Raw genomic sequence first — 20,096 nt, forward strand, 5'->3', positions numbered from 1 at the left:
AAACATTGATGAGGTCACCCCTCAGTCTCCTCTTCTCCAAGCTAAAGAGACCCAGCTCCCTCAGCCTCTCCTCATAAGGGAGATGTTCCACTCCCTTAATCATCTTTGTGGCTCTGCGCTGGACTCCTTCAAGCAATTCCCTGTCCTTCTTGAACAGAGGGGCCCAGAACTGGACGCAATATTCCAGATGCGGCCTCACCAAGGCTGAGTAGAGGGGGAGGAGAACCTCTCTTGACCTACTAACCACTCCCTTTCTAATGCACCCTAAGATGCCATTTGCCTTCTTGGCCACAAGAGCACATTGCTGGCTCATGGTCATCCTCCTATCCACCAGGACCCCCAGGTCCCTTTCCCCTTCACTACTTTCCAGCAGGTCAACCCCCAACCTGTACTGGTACATGGGGTTGTTCTTCCCCAGATGCAAGACTCTACACTTGCCCTTGTTAAATTTCATCAAGTTTCTCCCCGCCCAACTCTCCAGCCTGTCCAGGTCTCGCTGAATGGCAGCACAGTCCTCTGGTGTGTCAGCCACTCCTCCCAGTTTTGTGTCATCAGCAAACTTGCTGAGGGTGCACTCAGTTCCCTCATCCAGGTCATTGATGAAAATATTAAACAGCACCGGTCCCAGCACTGACCCCTGAGGAACTCCACTAGTCACAGACCTCCAGCTAGATTCTGCGCCATTGACCACAACTCTCTGCCTTCTTCCTTTCAACCAGTTCTCGATCCACCTCACTACTTGATCGTCAAGCCCACACTTCCTCAGCTTATCTATGAGGATGCTGTGGGAGACAGTATCAAATGCCTTACTGAAATCAAGAAAAACCACATCTACCGCTCTACCATCATCCCTCCACCTAGTCACTTCCTCATAGAAGGCTATAAGGTTGGTCATACATGACTTCCCCCTCATAAAACCATGTTGGCTGTTCTTAATGACCCCCTCATCCTTGATATGCCTAGTGATGGAGTCAAGAATAAGTTGTTCCAGGGATGGAGGTAAGGCTGACCGGTCTATAATTACCCGGGTCCTCCTTCTTGCCCTTCTTATAGATTGGTGTGACCTTTGCCATCCGCCAATCCTCAGGCACCTCGCCCGTTTCCCACGACTTACCAAAGATGATGGAAAGTGGCCTAGCAATGACCTCCGCCAGCTCCCTCAGCACCCGTGGGTGCATTCCATCCGGACCCATCGATTTACAGATGTCCAGTTACTAGATGAACTAGTTTTTCTTTTAGGGTTCTCAAACCATTCATCCATTTTCTTTTAACAGTAATAGAAATTGAGAGATTATTTCAGGTTTTTTCCAAACAGTACTCACAGCTAAGCATTTATTTCACAGACAGTAAAAGTAAAATTTTTTTCTTGGCTGTTTCTTTTAGCCACTGGCTCACTGTTAGTTGTAAGATATGCAAGCACAGTTTCTCATAGCTGATCTACTGGAAATACATATATATAGGAAATACATAATTATATATCGGAATACAAGGAATTATGTCTACTGCCATGATGTCATTATTGCCAGACAAATAAAGCGGTAAATAGCTGAAGATGTAGAAAATCGTGTCTGTGGGCTACTTGATCTTAACTTTGTAACTGTACCACAAAGCTGGAACGTAATAATGGTCTCAACTCAAAGCTGTGACAACTGTATGACAAAATAAGGAAAAACTGCTTTTCTTATCTCTATTGGAATTAAGCTGTTCCACTGGATTGTAGCTTCCCCTCTGTCCTGTGTTCAGTTTAAGCCACTACAACGTCATTTGTCCCATTTGTTTTCTGGTTTTTGAACCAAATGTAATTAAGTAACATCTCAAACATGTCTTCTGACCCTGGAGGCACACTAAGGGTCATTTTTTTAAATTGCAGGATATGTGCGTACCAACTAAGACGTGATTGAGCAGCTGAACTATAAAACATCTACAATTTGAGCACATTTCAGATAGCTATATTTTTATTAGACTTCTACAGAGTCTTACCAAATAGACTGGATTTTTTAAATCGGTAAACAACAGTTTAAAAACTACAGGCATGTACTAACCCCTAAAGTACCCTCCAGGTCTACTTTTTTATAATTCTATTACCATCATTCACCTAAGTTAGCTTTACTGGAAGACATGAAAGCAAAAAAGGTGACTGCCTGCAAGTCAAAACTGGTTTTGCAGGATATGATAGTTTTAATATAGTAATGTCTGGAAATAAGCTGTAGATTGCACAACACAACTTCAAATAATATGCCATGAATTCTGGGCTTAGACATATAAACTCTACATAGTATGGGCTACTAGAAATCAGTGTCAAAATAATAAAAAGAAAGCCTGCAGGGTGAAATAGTAAGATATTTACTGTTATTACCTTGTAGTAAGAGCACCAAAGACTCACTGATTGACATCTACTGATATCCTATTCAACAGAGATCTGAGATCAAGAATATATGCAATGTGAGAAATTATGTTAGCTGAACTGCAAGTTTACAGATGTTTAAAAACAAAGCTGAAGACAAACAGAAGTGTCAGTATAATGTGGGAAGCCAGGCGCTGCCACGCACATTATTTATATTCAGTGTGAGGCACACGTGAATTTGTCCAACTGCCGTACGAAATGGCTGCCAAAGAAAACACATAAAATAAGGGGAAATGGAGGAAATGTGCTTCAGTTTCCAAGAGGAAGGAAAAGATAGGCTTCTGGTAACAGGAAGAATATGTTGCCATATATTCTTAGAACAATACATAAAAATAGCATACTTAGCATTATATAAGTGGCTATTTTTCCACAATATAGAATAAATCAATGAAATAATTAAGTGATTATTATACATTACATATCCCAACTCTAAAATAAAAGGAGCCACAGAGAAGAAACTGGCATGGCTTTCATAGGTTAGGAGCTCTTAAGTGTCATGGAGAACATGGAAGGATAGGGGTTTTATCATGGGGTTAACAAAAACCCGCTGGAATTCTTGTTAATTTTCTTGAGACTCATCCCTTATTGCTCCAGGTCTGTGCTCTTCTATGCCTCATGCTGTGACTCTGCTTCTCAAGGTTTCTGCTGTGATACCAGGTCTGTGTTTCCCTGTAGTACTTAATTATTTTAGAGTAATAAGTATCTCATTCTACATAGAATAACTGCTTTATCTATATAAAACTATACTTAGACCATACAAAGAGAAATAAAAGTAAACCAAATTACCTATGGACACTTTTTCAATTAGAGAATTTGCTTTCACAGAGAAATCTGGTTCATGCTCATAGAGCCATGGAATGGTTTGGGTTGGAAGGGACCTTAAAGATCATTTAGTTCCAATCCCCCTGCTGTGGAGAGGGACACCTTCCACTACACCAGGTTGCTCAAGTAATCAAGTAAATCAGTTAAATCAAGCAAAACAAAGCTGCAAGCATGTAAAAAAAAAATTGAAACAGAGGAAGCCTGACAAGCCTCGGTCCTGAAGACCTCAAAAATCAGTAAAACGTTTATGGTCTCTTTCTAGCAATGGCAATATGGTCCTCTATTCTGTAACACAGAATGTTGTTCTACTCTATTTCTATTTCTGCCCATTTGCCAAGTCTGTTCTATATGATCTTTTTTCTCATGAATTATACATTGAGCAGGGGTAGCAATTTGCAGAAAGAATGTCATAGTGTATAAATATTTGGGTTTATCAGCAAAGTCTATGGGTGTAACAGGGTCAATCCAACATTCATTATGTTTGGTAGCACACTAGTAAAGCTATGTGCCATATGTTCCCTTTCATTAGAGACAGGGAAATTCCACTAATCCAGCGCAAATCAGGGTAAGGTATAATCATAGTAAGCCTGCAAAAACAATCAAGTTACACCAGATTAGAAGTGACTGCCTTCAGTATGTTGTATCCTTACCAGCATCCATCCAATGGTAAAACCACATGATGGCTTGTCTAAAAAAGGAAGATGAGAATAGCTGGAGAAGGAAAAAGTCATAAAATATTACCTGGGAGACCAGAGTATGTTATGGCAGCTTTACTGCCAGTGTTGGAAAGAGTGGGAAGAGTAAAAATTCAGAGTTTTTCATGGAGTTAACCAGACAGCCCCCTGAGGTGAAAGATGGAGAAGGAGAGCAGAGTGGAGTGCCCATAATCTGTAGCTATATATGCTACACCATTTAGACACACACAAGTATATGGGGCTAGATGGGATACACCCCAAGGGTACTGATGGAGTGTTCAACAAGCCACTTTCCATCATATAAAAGTAGTCTTGTCTAACCAGGGAGATCCCACTTCGGTGGAATTTAGCAATTGTGATGCCCTTCTACAAGAGCCAGAAGGAGGATCTGGGGAACTACAGCCCTGTCAGTCTGACCTCTGTGCCAGGGGAGATTTTGGAACAAATCATTTTGATCATTTTGCCATCACAAAGTTTGTACAGGACAGCCTTGTGATCAGGCCTGCTCAACATGGGGTTCTGAAAGAACCTGATCTCCTTCTGTGACAAGGTAACCTGCTTAGTGGATGAGGGAAATGCTATGGATGTTGTCTAGCTACACTTAAGTAAAGCCTTTGACACCACGTTCCACAGCATTTTCCTGGAGAAACTGGTTGCTCATGGCTTGGATGAGTACACTTTTCCCTGGGTAAAAAACTGGCTGGATGAATTTTGGCCCAAGGAATTGTGGTGTATGGAGTTAAATGCAGTCAATGGCTGGTCACAAGTGGTGTTCCCCACAGCTCAGGTGTGGGGCCAGTTCTGTTTATTATCTTTATCAAATTATCTGGACATGGGGATCAAGTTCATCCTCAGAAAGTTTACAAATGACCCCAAGTTGAGCAGGAGTGTTAATGTGCTTAATGGTAGGAAGGCTTTGCAGAAGGATCTGGACAGGCTATATTGATGGGCTGAGGCCAATGGTATGAGGCTAAATGCCAGGTCCTGCACATGGGCCACAGTAACCCAATGTAATGCTACAACCTTGGGGAAGAGTGGCTGAAAAGCTGCTTGGCAGAAAAGCACCTGGGGGTGTTGGTGTGTTGGTTGACAGATGGCTGAGGCCATTATGCCCCAGGGAGACTCTGACAGCATCAAGGTAAGTTGTCACTGCTGCACTGTTTCCTTTCCTATGTCCTGACATGAAACACTTTTTTTTTTTTAAAGCTGATTCCTTCTTTGTTTAAAAACTCCTTACTGCATTCTCTGTAGCTTCTCTTTTAGCATCCTCCAGTTTTAACAAATACCATCAGAACATAAAATTTTGGGCACTGTATACAAACACTGTGAAGACTTGCATTCCAGTTCCATCGTCTGTTGTTACATAGGCTGTTTTACCAAGACAGGAGGATGTACAGGCACCTGCATGGTATGAATTGCTGTTTTATAGTTGGTTCTTGGTCCTTTTCAGGCCTCTTCTTCTCCATCTCATACTTTTGATTTTATTTTACTTGAAATATTGTTCTTTTTAGTAGTTATGGCATTTTGTCTTAATTTTAGACCATCTTTTTAGTTTGTTATGGTCATTGTGCATTTTGATCCTTACCTTTTTCCTTGGTAAGGAGAAAGCTAGCTTAGTGTAATCCACCAGTTTTGCACAGAGCCTCCAAAGTAGCCTCTCTGAAGCACTCAGCTGACATAATGAGGAAATGTTGACAACAATTTTCAACAAAATTTGCACCATCTTTTAATCAATTTTATTTCTATCTCTTATTTCCACAGTTTCAGACCATTAACAGATAATTTCCTGTTCAGTTTCTATATTTGCATCCATGCAGTTTTCCACAGATGTGTTTTATCTGATACATTAATTTACTTCAATGCTGTATTTGCAAACAGTGTATAAAACTGGTTTTTTTTTTCCACCGAAATAACTGACAGATTAGAAAGCACTTATTTTGTTCAGGCTTTAAGTGTATAGAATCATAGAATCATAGAATAGTTAGGGTTGGAAAGGACCTCAAGATCATCTAGTTCCAACCCCCCTGCCACGGACAGGGACACCTCTCACTAAACCATCCCACACAAGGCTTCATCCAACCTGGCCTTGAACACCGCCAGGGATGGAGCACTCACAACCTCCCTGGGCAACCCATTCCAGTATCTCACCACCCTAACAGGAAAGAATTTCCTCCTTATATCCAATTTAAACTTCCCCTGTTTAAGTTTTAACCCGTTACCCCTTGTCCTGTCACTACAGTCCCTGACAAAGAGTCCCTCCCCAGCATCCCTATAGGCCCCCTTCAGGTGCTGGAAGGCTGCTATTAGGTCCCCACGCAGCCTTCTCTTCTCCAGGCTAAACAGCCCCAACTTCCTCAGCCTGTCTTCATATGGGAGGTGCTCCAGTCCCCTGATAATCCTTGTGGCCCTCCTCTGGACTTGTTCCAGCAGTTCCATGTCCAGTGTATGAATTAGAACAGTCCTTTTCACTAGCAGAAAATCTCATTACTGAATTCTCTTAGTATTTTTCTGTGAATCAGTATGTGCAATAGATGCCTATAGGAAAACAGGGATTGAGTCTCATTAAAGCTCTTGCTGGGAAATAAGGACAGAGCTTAACTATTTTCCTTCGGGTTTCCTGAATAATAACATCTGTCCAGATCATATTCTTCTTAAAAATTTCAAACTCTGAGAAATAAACCTGCTGCAATTTTTAGTCCTAATTAGTAGTTTGAGGATATTTTGATGTGGTCCTGGTTCACATAATTTTTCTTTTATTTTGGTTACAAAATGGTATTTTTTTAATTGTAGGAACATGGAAAGCTATAAAATTTAGGAGTAACTATAAAAGGATTAATTAGCATCAGTAATAAATTATCATTCAGACTATCATTTGTTATTCTGTTGTACAATTTCTGTATTAAGAAAGCAACTGAACTATAACTTGAAGCTTTTACTGATCATACATTACCTACATTATGAACTAAAGATCAGTCTTGATGACAATACTTTATAAAGTAAGTCTTTTCAAACATACATAAATAAAAATAATAACAATAATTTGTAATAATAATTTCACTTGTTGATGCTCACTGCAATGCAGAAAAACACAGAGAAAAACATAGCCAATCCCCTTGATCCAGAAAAATCAAGTCCAAAATTGAGGCAACAATGTTCTGGATCAAACTAATTACTGATTTATATAGTCAGACCTTCCTACCTCTAACAGGCATTTGGCTTGCTTTGATGGAAAATATGTGCAACTATTATGCACAAAATTCCTGGAATACATAAGGTTAGGTTTTAAAAATTGCTATTTACAATTTAAGTACCATTTAAGTTATCTGTATTTGCAGTCACATTATGTTAATAAATGTGTATATTTATATATTTTAGGGTTGTTTGTATAGTCTTAATTCTTAAATGTGAGGCATAGTAACTGGAAGAGTAAGAGAGAAGAAAAGTAAATCAAATTTGCATTAGAACTCATGTAAGAACAAGAAATTAATAACAAGTTATTATATCCCATGAGTTAGTCTAGATGAGCAGTAAATATTCTAATAAAATTTCTCATTTTCTGAATTTATTATTACAGATTATTAGAAACAGAATAGTGTTTAAAAATTTATCCTATTTTAGTTTAATTTAATTTCTTATTTATTATGAGCTTTTAGTTGCCATTGCTGTTAACCATTTCACTGCCAAAAAAAATCAACCTCTGTAATGATTATACTCTGGTTTCTGACTTGCACTGTAACACATTTGAGGAATTTGAGGTTTCTGGAATGCTTGATGATAACTTCCTTCTCCAAGTGATAAAGGAACCAACTGAAGAGGGAGGATACGCTGGACCTTGTTCTCACCAACAGGGGGGGGCTGGTGGGGAATGTAAAACTGAAGGGAAGCCTTAGCTGCAGTGACTGTGAAATGGTGGAGTTCAGGATACTTAGGGCAGAGAGGCAGCAAGCTTGCAACCCTGGACTTCAGGAGAGCAGACTTTGTCCTACAGAGAATTGAAGCACGGACAGGTAGCCTGGGATTAATATAGAGAAATTGCTTGCATATTGAAAGATCATATTAGGAAAGCTAAAGACCTGGTGGGATTATATCTGGCCAGCGATGTCAAGGGCAACAAGAAAGGCTTCTGTAGGTACACTGGTAATAAAAGGAAGACTAGGGAAAATGTGGGCCCTCTCTGGAAGATAAGGGGAGACTTGGTTACATGGGATATGGAAAAGGCTGAAGTACTCACTGACTTCTTTGCCTCGGTCTTCACCAGTAAGTGCTTAAGCCACACCACCCAGGTGGCAGAAGGCAAGGGCGGGGACTAAGAGACTGAAGAATCACTTGTTGTAGGAGAAGATCAGGTCTGAAACCACCTAAGGAATCTAAAGGTGGCACAAATACATTGGACCTGATGATTCAGTCTAATCTCTCTGCCTGGAAAGATTGTGGAGCAGATAAAAACCTTAGAGCAGCCTTCCAGTACCTAAAGGGGGCCTACAAGAAAGCTGGAGAGGGACTTTTTACAAGGGCATGTAGGAAAAGGACAAGGGGTAATATCTTTAAATTGAAAGAGGGTAGATTTAGATTAAATGTAAGGAACAAGGTCTTTACTGTGTGTCAGGATCTGATTAGAGAATACCACAGTGCCAAACCCTGTTTCAGTTTGTGATCCCAAGATTGAAATTAAGACAGAAATGAGGTCAAGTACTGTAGTTGATCAGTAGGTTTATTAGGAAAGGACAACTATTATAAAAAAGGGAAATTATCGTAATAAAGGAGGTAGAGATAGGACAGATTGGAAAAAAGATAGAAAAGCAAGGATTCAGGTGCAGAGAGAGAGAGATAGTCACCACCTTGGATCCAGCGGTGTCCCGTGGATCCGTTGTCATTGTTGTTGGGAGATCTTCAGGGTTCGTTGTCTTGTAGTATCAGAACAGAGTGTTCCCCAAGAGTCTGTCAGCTGTGGGTGTCCTCGTGGAGGTTTCCTTATGGAGTCGCCTTGAAGGTACCCCATGGAGTGTGCCTCGTGGAGTTGCCCTCATGGCGATGTCTCATGGAGGGTGTCCCTCAGGGTCCGTAGTAGTTATCAGTGGACAGTGTCCTCACGGAGGTGTCATTCTGTAGTCATCTTCATGGCAATGGCTCCCTGGTGATGTGCCTTGGTGATTGCCTTTGCCCACTTTATAATGAGTTGGGGGGAGTGCCTCTGCTCTTCATGTCATGTATTAGATGTTCCTGCTGGACCAGTTTTCCTGGTCTTGCAGCCAGCTCTTCACTTGCATGTGTGTGTCTGCACACACACAGGTGTCTGCAGCAATTCTTGGGATAGTGGGTAGTAATTCCTCACACCAATCCTTGAGGTAATGGAAGGTGGAGTCGCATTTCAGCTTCTTACTCCTTACTCCCAGCAGTGGATGGAAGAGTCTTATCTCAGCTCTTCACACCCATCTCTGAGACAATGGTCAGTGGAGTCCCATCTCAGCTTCTCATACCAATCTCTGAGACAATGAACAGTGGAGTCTGATTTCAGATCAGTCTCTCTCAACTGTGACAGTGGTGAGACACTGGAACATGTTTCTCCAAGAAGTTGTGGATGCCCCATCCCTAGAAGTGTTCAGGGACAGGTTGAATGGGGCTTTGGGCAACCTGGTCTAGTGGAAAATGACCCTGGCAATGGCAGGGGGATTGGAACTAGATGATCTTGAAGGTCCCTTCCAACATAAACCATTCTGTGATGATCGTATGATGATATGGGCAACATAAGATTCATAGCAAGATTAATTAGTTGAATAAAACCATGTAAGGGCAAGTAATGCCAGGAAGATAGCTAGTGAATGAATTCAAGACAAAGAGATATCATCCATCCGGATACTTCGCTTTCCTTCCATTGTATGAGAGTTTATACTTACTATTCAGAACAGTGTGTTTGCTATCATTTGATCTGGTCTAATTTTATTTCTTTTAAAGCGATATGATTAAGAATTTCTGCTCCAAGGAAACACACCTTTGAAAAAGGTTAGATTATGATGACGGTTGGGCAAAAGTAAGGAACTTACTGTCTGAAGTTCCCAAATACTCATCAATCTAGTCACCATTTCTTCTGGTATTTCCTGTCAGCATGTGAAAAGAAACTGATTTACAACCTTTTTCCACTAAACACATTTCTCTTTCAGACTTTAAAAAAACCCCAAACAATAATCTCTATTTGCTTTTGGCTTCAATTAACACTCTCCACCAAACTGTTTAGTATTTATCTCTTTCTGGTACTCCTTGCATGATAAAAATGAGATTCTTTGAAAGCTGTTATTTTAGTCGGTAGTGCATGTTGTTTGAGACAGTGGTAGAAGGAAGAAGAGGTGTAAGTCTGAGAATGTTGTTTATGCCATTCTACAGTGTGAGAAACACACTCACCTTTCAAAAAAATTAACTGGGGACAAAGTCAACAGAAGAAAGGTTTATTTACAGCTCTGGGTGCATGCCTTCACATCCCGTATGCACACTTGTGAGTACAGAGTCAAAATTTCTTATAGTCAAGCCTTTTACATACTCATAGGACTTTCAGGAAGACGAATCCCGCCCCCCGATGGCTGATGCAATCTTCATTCTTTCTTCTGCACGTATTCAGGAGGGTCTTTTAAGAGCTAGTTAATAAAGGCTAGTAGTCTTCTTTGATATGAACTTTTGACTTACTTAACCCCATGCATGTGCCTAAAGCTCTTATAATATAACTTGTTCTGTTACTTCCAGATTAGATGTTGGCTTGGTCAAACATGACAGCCACATATCCTGTGTCCGATCATAAAAGTCCCTTGGTCCTGTTTGTTTCACGGTTTCAGGAATTTATATTCTTCCCGTCCGCCTATGCAATTGTGCTTGAGCAGGATACAATGCAGAAACAAAAATAAAGCAAGCTTTTGCTGAAGCAAAACAACAAAATTAGCCTCTCTTGTTTAATAGGTATAGCTAAAGCATTCAAAAATACGTGAAATTGCGTAGCGCTTCCATATTTAACAGTGGAACTGTGTTAAGATCATCAGATTAATATCCTTGTTTTGGAAATCTCTCTTATGCTATTGTAAATAAGGACTAAAAACTTCTATCTTCCTTTCAGTAGTGAATAAGTTTTCATGGGTTTGGTGAGCTGAGACTTGAGTGTGTCATCAGCCTTTATGAGAATAGGATTCCCTATTTGGAAGGGAGGAAATAATTCCTTATTGATACAATAAAAATGTTGAAATTTATCAGAACTTTGAGAGGGTAACTAAACTTTTTTAGACTTTTAAGTACATTATTTTTAAGTACATTATTTAAACTAGTTTCCGGTTAACTTGTCCACATTCAACTAATAGTTACTGTAAATAGACAACTTTATTCTTTCAGAGAAAGTGGGAAAAACTTCTCATACTTTCTCCATTTCTTGCAATTTGGATTGCATACACCTAACTGATAGTTATATCATGCAGACTAAAAATGTATTTTCTGAACCAAAAAGCAAAAGACTGCAAAAAAATCAGGGAATAGAAATATTTCTTTGGCTTCAATGAGAAAAAGATGGATGTTTTCTGCATTTTCTCATGTTGAAATACATAGTAAATCATTAATTGTATATTTTTGTTTCTTTATGGCACATTACACAATGTTGTAGCTGTCTGCAAATTACACTACATATTTGCAACACATACCAAAGGTTACTAAACTGAGACTTATACTGACAATAATAAACAGATCTGCACCATTGCAAATACACAGACTGTGAGATAAAACTCAACTTCAAATTTCTCATTTGCCCCAGAAATTGATATACTTTAAAAAATCAGCTGAATATCTATCTGAAACAATACTTCTAATGTGTAAGAAAGAGGGTGGGGAAAGATTAAAATTGTTAGTTGTGCATTTTGAAAATTAACCTTTAAGTTTGATACTGACCAGGCTTTGACCTGACTTTTCAGAGGGCCTTCGTTCGTGTTGGATGCCTGGGTTTCATATGCAGTTTATTACTTCTTCAAGGGCTGCAGTTACATTTAAGATTTCCAGTCTGACTTTGGTTCATAACCTATTTCACTGGTGAACCATACATTGGTTTGCTGCAATAGCCTTCATAAAGTAAGGAGTAATTGCCAATCAAATATTTTCAGTGGTTAATGGTCATCTTTTTGGCATTTAATCTCAAGTAGAAACAGAGTAATTAACATCTGAACACATTAGCTGTTTATCAGTAAAGAACTTTAAAAGAACCTTTGTTGCACTGATAATCCTTGAATAAATGAAAACAAGGGATTTTGCAAATAGTTTTCATATTACACATTACAGATTATACTGAATGTGAATTAATTTTATGCCTCACCAGAGTACTCTGGTAGGACCTGAGTGACATACTGTAGAATCTAAATGGCTCCTGGCACTATGGGCACTGTTCTGTCACATGATTTTTAATATTTTTATTTTTCTAAAACCTTTGCAATACTTAGTAAATGTTAGGCATTTTGAGAGGAAGCAGGAAAATTTTGTGTGCAGCCATGATCAGAAATAATTGGGTAAACTCTGCATATCATTGAAGAATAGTTGCCCAAATAGAGAATGTTCAGAAAGATTCTCTTATCAGTGTACCTATTTTCCTGCTTCCACTGATAAACTTGAAAATTCAGCTGCCTGGTGGTCCTGAAAAGCATGAGACACAGTTTAGTATTTTCTGGTTTTCACTTCCCTTCCCTTATTCTTTTCCAGCTGCTCTGAAGTGTAAGACTTAGATCCATTGTCCTCATTACCATTTATGCAATACCCTAATATTTAATCTGTTCATAGGTACTCACTAAGGGTTTTTTTTCTCCTGTTCATCTAACTTTGTCTATCCACACATCCCATATATGATTGTGTATTTCCCTCTTACGTACATTATTCATGAATGAATATTCTGAAGACTGAGAATTCAGAGGTTTCATATTGGATGTGTAGCGTTAACAAATCAAATTAGGATAGATAATCTGGATGCACTCAGGGGATAAAAGAATAAAGAGGCCTTTAGGTTTACCATTAGCTCCTCTCCCATTTTCTTGCTGTTGTCGCTGGATTATGTGAGAAATGGAAGTGAGATTTTGGCTGCAACTCTGCTCAACAGCCATGCTGCTCCTCTGTTACAGCAGCCCTCCATTTCATCCAAGTCTGGTTTTGACAGTCAGTATAGACAGTAATCCCCACAATGAGAAGGCTCCCCTCTTCTAAATCACACTTGGGCTGCACCTGGCCTTGAATATGTTTTTCTTAGTACAGGTAATTTCAGAAATTATTTCATTTTCAAAGTTATTCCTTTAAACAGTTAAAACCGGATAGGTTAGCAGTTTGTTTGAAAGAACTCCCAGACTGAGTACATACAATGATCCAAAAAAGGAAATATTTATGCAAAATAAAAGAAAATGCATTACTCATATTAATGGTCACAAAATGGTAGTAGAAATAAAAGTATTTCAGCCCTGAAGTTCACAGATCACTTAGTGCTGTCTATGTCAAAATCAATTATTTGAACTTTATCCTGTAGTAAATACTCAGCTAATGCAAATGGCTTTGTAACAGTATGATGTACTAATGTGCTGAACTAAATGTTGACTTATAGGGCATATTGATGCAACATGTATATTTGCAGTTACCTGGTGGATAACAAACATGCCCTAGTGTACATACACTTTCTATACAAAATCTGTATGATAATGCCCTTAGGCACTACCATTAGTGTATACCAGCATAGTGTATATTCAGCACCAGTATGGTGCTGAATGGGAAAATTAATTAACAAACGTTTCTGCCTGTATTTTTCCAACAGTTTGCTATTCTCCTTTTTCCTGTATTTTCTTTGCTCTTAGTGTTTGTGAGTGCAAACTAAATAATCTTAAATCAACAAACTTTTAATGTCCAGTAATTCAAATATGGACTTAAATGGGATTTAATTTGAAAGTCTCTCTTGGGAACAAAATTTTTAGTTACTATTTAGTTACCATAAATATACTAATATTTAGTTACTAGCTGTGTCAGTAAAAAATGTTTGACTGCTCAGACCTAATCATGTCTTTAATGTTGAACCTAAATTTGATAGAAACATTATTTAATACATTGATTAAAGCATCTAACTCAATTATAGCTCTGGGTATAGGAGACAACAGAAAACAACAAAAAGTATGAAGGTAGGTAGATAAGACTGGAAAAATGTTTGGAAGGATATGGGAGCTGAAAAGATAGAGTTTGTGAAAATCTATGATGATTTGTGATTAGAGGAAGTAAAAGAGTAGACACTAGTTTAAATCAGATTGTGTGGTAAGACAGGAGCTAGCAATTTTCCAGTGAACATTTGTGCTACAAGAATGCAGCATGGATGAAATTGCAAGGATGTGGAACAAGAGACATCTGTAGCGCTTAACAGTAGAGTAACTTAAGACATTGTAACAGCAAATTGAGATGAATCTTCCATGGTAGGTAACAGCACTATAATGAGAGCATTCAAAATGTCTTATCTATAGGGTCTTAGGAATGTTTTTCTAGTAAGAAAATAAATTGCAAAATTACAGAGGTCTGCTTTTTGTTTCAATCAGAAGTCCTTCATTTTTCACTCCTCTATCTCTCATTCTGTATCATCCTAAACTGACAGAAATCAGCTTGAGAATTGTATTTCAGCAGTCTCAGTTCCACTATGTTACGTTATTCTTTCACTGATTTTTTTTTTTTTTACAACAGAAAACTTTGTGTAACTGTTCAAAAAGAATTAATTTAAATCACCAGCACACTGACTGAACTCATTCAAACGACTGATAAAATCAAACTGTATATTGCTTTTCACTTATCTGTGTTCCAGTAACAAGATTGTTTAGCTTCTAATTTTTGCTAATACATTTAGGTCAATTTCAATTAATCAGTTAAATATAATCTAAAATAGTTTGAAAAGCTTCCAGTTAAGCTGAACAAGTTCCTGTTTAATCAAGAATTCTGGAAATGCTTTTTTCTTTGTTCCACAACTGGGACTTATCCAGTAAGAAAGAAACGTATTCTGTTAAATACACCAGTATGTTATTTTAATCATAGAATCATAGAATATTTAGTTTACTAATAGTCAGTTTAAGATCATCTAGTTTCAACCTCTTGCCATGGAGCTGGAACTAGACCATGTCACCCAAGGCTCTGTCCACCCTGGCCTTGAACACTGCCAGGGATGGAGCATTCACAACTTCCCTGGGCAGCCCATTCCAGTGCTTCACCACCCTTATAGTGAAGAATTTCTTCATTATATCTAACCTGTTTAAGTTTGAACCCATTACTCCTTGTACTGTCATTACAGTCCTGATAAAGAGTCCCTCTCTGGCATCCTTTAGGCCCTCTTCAGATTTTGGAAAGCTGCTATGAGGTCTACACGCAGCCTTCTCTTCTCCAGACTGAACAGCCCGAATTTTCTCAGCCTGTCTTCATATGGGAGGTGCTTCAGCATCTCGTGGCCCTCTTCTGGACCTGTTCCATCAGCTGCATGTACTTTTTTATGTTGAGGACACCAGAACTGCACACAATACTCCAAGTGAGGTCTCACGAGAATGGAGTAGAGGGGCAGGATCACCTCCTTCAACCTGCTGGTCACGCTCCTTTTGATGCGGCCCAGGATACGGTTGGCTTTCTGGGCTGTGAGCGCACACTGCCAGCTCATGTTCAGTTTCTTATCAACAAGCACTCTTGGCAGGGCTGCTCTGAATCACTTCTCTGCATAACCTGTAGCTGTTCTGTTCCAGAACTGAAAGCAAAACCAATATGTTTCTGAGGCTTCCACGTTCTTCAGAAGTGGGTTACTACAGGTCTTGGAAACTATAAAAGTAGATTTAGAAAAATTAATAGACATAGGCATGTATATAATGGTAGCCTTAAGAGAAAATGAGGAGAGGAGTGAGGAAGGGAGACTTTTTTATTGCACAAGTTGATATAATTGAAAAAATAGAAAAACTTCTGCTATACAAAATTAAAATAGTACCACTCTCCCTAAAACTTTTCTTTCAAAGGATATATGGAGGTTTTGTTCATTACTTGTTTCTGACCTGGTCAACAGATGATACAGAACATCTCAGTCTTGTTTGTGACTGGTGCTATAATATATTGGTTGTGCACACTTGATCAGACAGGTACAATAGAGCTATTTGAAATACTCTTATGACACACATGGATAATTTACAATAGCAGCAGCTCTCCTTAACAGCATACCTCATGATAAAAAAAAACACTCAAGCTGTATAAGTCTGCATTTAAAAGTGTGATAGAGTAGAAAGGAGCAAGAAATATATATACATGAAATCTATATAATTCATCATTGACTAAAAATGTAAACTAGAACTGTCTCTTATAAACATGTTGCAGGAGGCTGTGGTAAAAGTGGTTGTGGTCTCAATGCTGTCTACTGATGACATATATTATAGGATAAAACCTTATTGACATCATTAGGAAATACTCATGAGAAAAAACTCCTGAATAGATCATATTGTCAATATTTTCCAATACAGTGTAAAGGAACAGATGAATGTGAGTAATAAAATGAAGTCATAGGAACACTTATTTTAAAATAATTAAATCTGAGAACTTGCTTAAAGAAACAAATCAGATCCATAACAAAATAATTTCTGAATTATATGACATCCTTTTATTCAGCCTATGCTCAGCAATAACCTTCAGTGATTCTAAGTAAACAATGTAATGAAAGAATATAGATATCACATTTGCTCAAAGACTGCTGAAAATGCATAAAGATATTTTCACTAACCAGCCTCAACATTTTTTTAAAAAGTAATATAAAGACAGACTTTTAATTCTTTCTTTTTCCTGAATTGTAGGCTCTTATTAACTTTAAAGTCTACATAGTTTGTATGGTTACTTCCTGACTGTTATTCTTATGTTCCACTGGCATTCTGAATAACTTTTCGTGGGTATAGATGGATGCAAATTTAAATCTTAGACTGAGAAAACCCCAGTTCAGTAAGAAATACTGATTCAGGGATTTTTAAAAAATTAGTTAATGAAAGATTTCTTAAATTTCTTTATGTGTGATTTTTTTGTCATATTTACTAATATACATATATACTGCAGATATAAACACAGGTACTACAAATGTGTCCACATGCATATGTCATTTACTTACTTTAGATTATTTGAAAAAGGGTAAAATTACACAGATACACATTCAGCACAACTATATATGACATCTAACTTTATGTAGATAGCTTTAATATATGTACTTATAATTAAAAAAATCTTTAAGGTGTCATAAACAATCTAAGTAATAATTTGACTTTGCACATGAATATATCCAGAATAATGGCATTCTACCACAGCATAGAAAGAAGTCATCTTTTTGCAGTGACCACTGACCTGTAGTAATCAAAATAAAAGTTCTGCTACCATAACTTGTGTCGAATAGAACTATTCTTCCAGTGGTATAGTTGAAAGAAGACCAAGTATGGATGATAATTTTATATTCACTCACATGAAAACATACCAATTCAGAATTTTTGATACGGGCAGGAACTATAATGGCAACCAAAGAATTAAAATTTCAGTTTGATGGACCTATACAATGACTACTTAACTCACAGTATGTTTTATTGGCATAGGAAGTGTGGTGTCATGACACAGGAATTTTTGCAGTTACAGTTCTAAATTCAAAATAAGATGGTTTATTTTAATTTTATTTAGATAATGTAGATTCTCTCTTGTATTTAAGTGGTCCAGCAGAAAATTTATCTTTTATATATAATGCAGAGAGAAAATATAATGATCATATTTGATATTATTATGGATTAATGTGTATAACTACAGGTTTAAATCTGTCAGTCCTGCACTAATGAGACAAAAGACTGTTTGCTATGAAGATGCTGTTAAGAGCAAAATAACTGCTGCAATGGTCTTTTAGCTCTAATTGTATTGTGCTGACATTTGATGTAATTATCTGCAGTTGAGTATAATTTTATCTTTCATGCCACCCAAAGAAATTCTGGAATAAATTGAAGTGCTTATCTGTTTTCAGATGAATTTGATCACTTTATTTTATCCCAGTCTCAGAATTTAGTTAAGATAGGTCTGAAACCTAGTATTTATCATAATCTGCTTCATTTGTTCAGTCCCCATGCGGCAATACCAATTAGAATTTTATCAAAGTCATTCTTACAGCAATAATGATAATCCTTTAGCATCTATCTGGATTAGGTCTCTGTTTTATTCTACTAATGAATACTCTAGAGGGGTCTGGGCAATTTTACAGAACAAATTAACCTTAGAGCATACCCATTTAAAATGTTCATTATACTGGACACCTGCAAAGTGTACTGGGCTTAAATGCATTTTAATAGACCCTTCTAGACCTGTTTTAAAATCTCTTGAGAAAGTAGGAATAAGACAATATTTAAATTATGATGGTTAGAATTTTTTTTCTAGAATTTTCAATAACTATCAGATGTGCTACATATGAAACAGCAGTTTTGGACTACATCAAACAGCATCATGTAATTGCTGCTTTTGAAATTTAAAATGAAAAATTTCAAAATACTGAAATCTGGAATGAATTTCTCTCTTCAATTCCATCTTTGTGTATAGCATGATCAAATGAATGTCCCACATGTGATGCATTTTGTTTCTTATTCAAAGACTCCTATTATCACAAAAATACATTGACTGTAATTCTCAAGTAGGTAGTTCTAAAACGGAAAGGGACTCGGGAAGACAGGGCAGAAGAGCAGAGGGGAATGGAGAAGCTAATTGGTATTCTCTGTTTTCAACTATTCCTATCCCCAAGCCTTTCTAAATTAAAAATAAGAAAAAAAAAGTCTCTTCATTATTTCATTATGCTACAATTATAAGAGACTCCAGTGCCAAGGCCCAAGAGTGATGCAATTACATTGTTCATCAGTCTAAACTTTTGCCTCTAAAATGAAATGCAAACCCAATCTGAACACATCAGATATGCACACCCCAATTTGAACACATCAGGCACAATAGTTTGCATTGTTATTAGTGTCATACTAATTCAACAGGCAAATGATCTGGTCTTTTTTTAACAGTTATAAGAGTTAAGTAAATAGACATTATATTTAAATATTTTTAGTCAGGTTCTAAAATCATAAACAACTTTTATCAGACTTAAACAAACTGTGGAATTGTTGCCCTTCTTAATTTATTGCAGAACAGAAAAACTTAAACAAAAATGTAAGTATATATTTAGGTGTGAAAGCATATATGTAAAAGTCAGTAAGTGTTTCCTTCATCAAATAAGCTGCTGTGGTAGAAGACAGTGACAAAACTGAAAGCACAGAGGAGACTAAGTTTTCAAAATTCAAAAGACACTGGTGGGCACACTGCAGAATGCTGAGGCTAAGAATCTCTGAAACTCTATTGACATTTTTGCTTGTGCCTGAAAAAAGCTACTGTGATCTCGCAAAGGTTTTCTTCACTTTGGTAAGAAATTCTCAAACTTTGATTTATATAAAAAACATAAATTTTCCCCATGCTATGTTTTTTCCTTTTTTTAATGTGCTACATATTTGAAAATATATTTTAAGTATATATTGATGTCTATTAATCCATGTCTGCAGTTTACAGGGAGGTTTTTTCAGCATTTTCTAGAAGATTGTTTGCATTCTCTGCTGCTGCTGAAATCAGGAAACTGTTCTTATTTCTTTTATCTACCCAGCTTACAGTGATTCACCAGCCACTACTCTGCAAAGCAAGAACGTACAGAAACCTATTGCTAAGAAAATCTGGAGCTTCAGTCAAGATTATATGTATCCGTAAGTCTTTTTTTGTGACTAATGTGATATACATGTAAAGTCCTAATATAGGCACAGACGAGTTAGCTCAGGTACTGTGACATGCAAACTAGACTTAACAGGAAGATGAGACAGCTGCAAAATGGCTGTGAGTGCATAGGTATGTCAGGTGGGGCTTAGTTTAGGGTTACAGCAAGAAAAGAACCGCGTCACTCATAATCTGAAATCTATTTACTAAAAAGGATGGGTGTAGTGGGTGGATAGCAATGTCTATTATAAAGTTTCTTGTGTAAGATTTCTATCCTATGGCACTCACAGGTAATTTGACAAGGCTCATGTCACTCCAGTCCCATTTAGACATTTGGTATAGACCCAGGTAAACAACATCTTAGTACTTAACATTTTTGAGTTCAGGCTAGTATC

General features: G+C 37.5%; 1 long non-coding RNA gene across 1 annotated transcript in view; it reads left to right on the forward strand.

The window, feature by feature from the left end:
• LOC136007403 (uncharacterized) overlaps positions 1 to 20,096 on the forward strand; it is a 48,504-nt gene that overhangs the window by 12,037 nt on the left and 16,371 nt on the right. Inside the window, exon 2 of the long non-coding RNA XR_010609685.1 lies at positions 19,598 to 19,694. This is a non-coding gene — a long non-coding RNA (uncharacterized LOC136007403). The remainder of the gene's footprint in view (positions 1 to 19,597; positions 19,695 to 20,096) is intronic.

Source organism: Lathamus discolor, chromosome 1 (assembly GCF_037157495.1).
Source record: "Lathamus discolor isolate bLatDis1 chromosome 1, bLatDis1.hap1, whole genome shotgun sequence".
Classification (NCBI taxonomy): Eukaryota; Metazoa; Chordata; class Aves; order Psittaciformes; family Psittacidae; genus Lathamus; species Lathamus discolor.